Raw genomic sequence first — 3,270 nt, forward strand, 5'->3', positions numbered from 1 at the left:
CTTGCTCATAGAATCCCTCTTCTCTCTCTTAAACTTGTCTTCAGGAGTTTAGCCTGCTGCTTGGCTGTGGATCTCTGCATCTGCTTCCATCAGTTACTGGATGAAGGCTCTATGACGACAGTTAGGGTATTCACCAATCTGATTAACACCAATCTGGGGTAAGCCAGTTCAGACACCCTCTTTACTATTTCTTGTAGTCTAAGCAGGGGTCATCCTTGTGGATTCCTAGCAACTTTCCTAGCACCAGCTTTCTCCCTATCCCCATGATGTCTCCCTCTATCTCTTTCATTGCTCTCCTACTTTGTCCCTGTTCCAGCTCAACCATCCCATTCCTTTATATTGTCACCTCCCACCCCCTACCCTCCATTGCCCTTTCTCACCTCCAGTTTACTCATGGAGATCTCATCTTTTTCCCCTTCCCAGAGTGATTCATGTGTCCCTCTTACAGTCCTATTTAAGAATTTAAATCCAGTTGTGTTTAATACCATTTACCATGGGATCTGTTGGAATGCTTTGAATGGGTTGAAACTTCCATGAACATATGGTTGTTCAAAAAACAGACCCTAACAAACTTTTATTACTTTTATATCTATTTATTCAGTTGTTCTTTCTCTTGCTGGATTGTCTGTCCCACTCCTCATTTGTACCATAAATAGAACTGTGGTTCACCTTCAGCCTGCCAGCTCCCCCTTGGGACTTAGCAGCCTGTATTTAGCCTTCCTTATTCTGTGTTCTTCCTCAAGCAATCCCAGAGCTAGACTTCTTTTAGAATATGATCCTTTATTTATTTTTTTTCCTACAGCACTGAATAGGGAGCAGATGGGTTAAGGAAACACAACAATTTTTTCAACATAAGAAAGTCATTTATCATTGTATTTGATAGAGAAGATGGTGTTAGTGAAAAACTTACAAAACTGAGAGTGGAATCTAGATGATACATGGAATATCATTCAAGGAACTTTAGCTCCACTAAAAAAAAAAAGAAAGAAAGAAACTTGGAGCAGATAGGTATTGGTTTTCAGATACTGAAAATGCACAGGCCACACAGATACTGATAAAGAAACATCCATGACAGAGGACATACATGGGAACTTTACCATTTCAAGATCTTTTTTTGTTTGTTGGTTTGTTTTTTTTTCGAGACAGGGTTTCTCTGTGTAGTTCTGGTGCCTGTCCTGGATCTGGCTCTGTAGAGCAGCCTGGAACTCACAGAGATTTGTCTGGCTCTGACTCCTGAGCGCTGGGATTAAAGGCATGTGCCACCATTGCCAGGCCCATTTCAAGATCTTATCTTGGTTTCCAAGACTTTTCCAGGATGGCAGGGTATCTGTTCTGCTTTGGTCTCTTCTGACATTGCTTTAAATTCCACGCTGTCCTTGGCTTGTCACTTTGTACTCAGAAATCTAAGTTTATCCCTTGAAAAAGCCTTTGAAGGCTTCTTCTGTCTGAGATACTTTCCCTTTATACTTCTGACGGATTTCCACACCTTCTCCAGTACTCAGTCACAGGCACTTAACTTAAGGATGATTTCCCCACTGTCCTACTGAAACCTCTTACCCTCTGTTTGAAGGCTTGCAGAGCCTCTAACTCTACTTAACTTTTACATACCATGTATCACTTTCCCATACAATAAATGATTTTCTATTTTTTCATTGTGTATATATCATTTATTTTCTACTTTGGAATTTAGAGTCTAAGAGGACATGAATTTTATTGCAATTTATGATTGCAAAAACAAAAACAAACAAACAAACAAACAAAAAAAAAAAACCTCACTATGTTTCTTTCTTCATACTTTGTTGGAGCTGCCATGATAAACGATCCAGGTGCTAGTGGGTCTGATTTCACATGAGCCCTCTCTCTTTACTTACAGATGGATGCCTTCCCACTGTGTCCTCACATGGTCTGTTCCTGCTGAGTAGGGAGAGGCTGCTGCACTCACCTAGCAAAATACGATAGAGTTTGAGAAAGATATACCACAGTCATCTGATTATTTTTCACTCTTATTGTTTAGAAGCATTCTCACTAGCATATTCAGTAACTTGCAGAAGCTTATTTGAAAAAGAAAAGGAAAAAAAAAATCTCTTGATATTTCTGCTTTGGGGTTCCAAATGCCTAGCAACAAGATCTTACCGGAAAACTATAGCCTCTACTAAAGAACAATGTGAACATAAACAAAACTCTATTGCTAATCACTGCATTTGCTGGTGATGTTCTATTAATAAATAATTTCTAAATAAAGGAAGACATACGAAGAATGATTTCAAACAATGAGAGACCCTTAGGAAGAGCTGTCATATCAGAGTAAGCCATTCTTCTTTCTACATCTCCAGTTACAGAATTTCCATGCACCCAATAACTCCTTTCACTTTTAGACATCTGTGCAAAGGCCCAATGCTGAACTATCAATTAAAATAAGCTATACAAAATGCCTACCCTGACATACGTACCTGTCTTTGTCACATGTTCCATTTCAATGCTGGAATTACCAAAAAACTAGTGTGACTGTTCATTTCTAGGGTCAGCAACTTGTTTGTTCGATGTCTAAATCCCAAGGCAAACAGCTTAGAGATGGTAGAAGGAAGTGAGCAGAAAAGAGATTTCCAGTTCATTTATTGTCCTATTACAACTAGCATATTCTATTTAATCATAGCCTCCTGTAGGAGGCATCAATTATTTGAATAAAAATGTATTCCTGCTATCTGAATTCTGCCTTTCAATAAGGAACAAAGATCAAAGAGGGTATATTTTCTAATTTTTTTTTAACATTAACAATGCTCCTCATGCTGCAAAATAAAATTACTTAGGGCTGCTATGGAGACCCCTGTAGTTTGAGGCCTATAAATGGAATGTTTTAATATAGCTTACATAATTAATTGTAACATATTTAATATCTCTCAAATAAATTGAAAAGAGCAAGGCACCTGATACTTGGATACTTATTTTCAATATTTCACCAAGCACAGAAAACTGTGTGATGTGGCTGAAATATTTAATATAGATATCTTGCCCAAGTTCAGCATTATATCTAATAGTGATTATTTTCTAATGTGTATAATTTCTGTCATGAAACAATTGGAGAGCTTATCATAAAGTGATGTTTGTTAATCAATGCCTGGGAAATCAGAAAACATACATGACTGCTAGATCAGCATGTGATCTGCCAAGAATATGAAAGAACACTCATCATTAGTGATTTTAATCTCTTGGCCTGATCATAATGTAAGATTACTTTAATGAATATGTAGAAAAAATAGGTCAAATTACATA

General features: G+C 37.5%; 1 long non-coding RNA gene across 1 annotated transcript; it reads right to left on the bottom strand.

Moving 5' to 3' along the window:
• Nucleotides 1-921: 921 nt before the first annotated feature.
• LOC118577520 lies at nucleotides 922-2,508 on the bottom strand. Its single transcript, XR_004944206.1, has 3 exons — nucleotides 2,451-2,508; nucleotides 1,872-1,942; nucleotides 922-969 (listed from the first exon to the last, which is right to left on the bottom strand). It is a non-coding gene; the product is annotated as an uncharacterized LOC118577520 (long non-coding RNA).
• Between the last annotated feature and the right edge of the window lie 762 nt (nucleotides 2,509-3,270).

The sequence above is a fragment of the Onychomys torridus genome, chromosome 2 (assembly GCF_903995425.1).
Source record: "Onychomys torridus chromosome 2, mOncTor1.1, whole genome shotgun sequence".
NCBI lineage: Eukaryota > Metazoa > Chordata > Mammalia > Rodentia > Cricetidae > Onychomys > Onychomys torridus.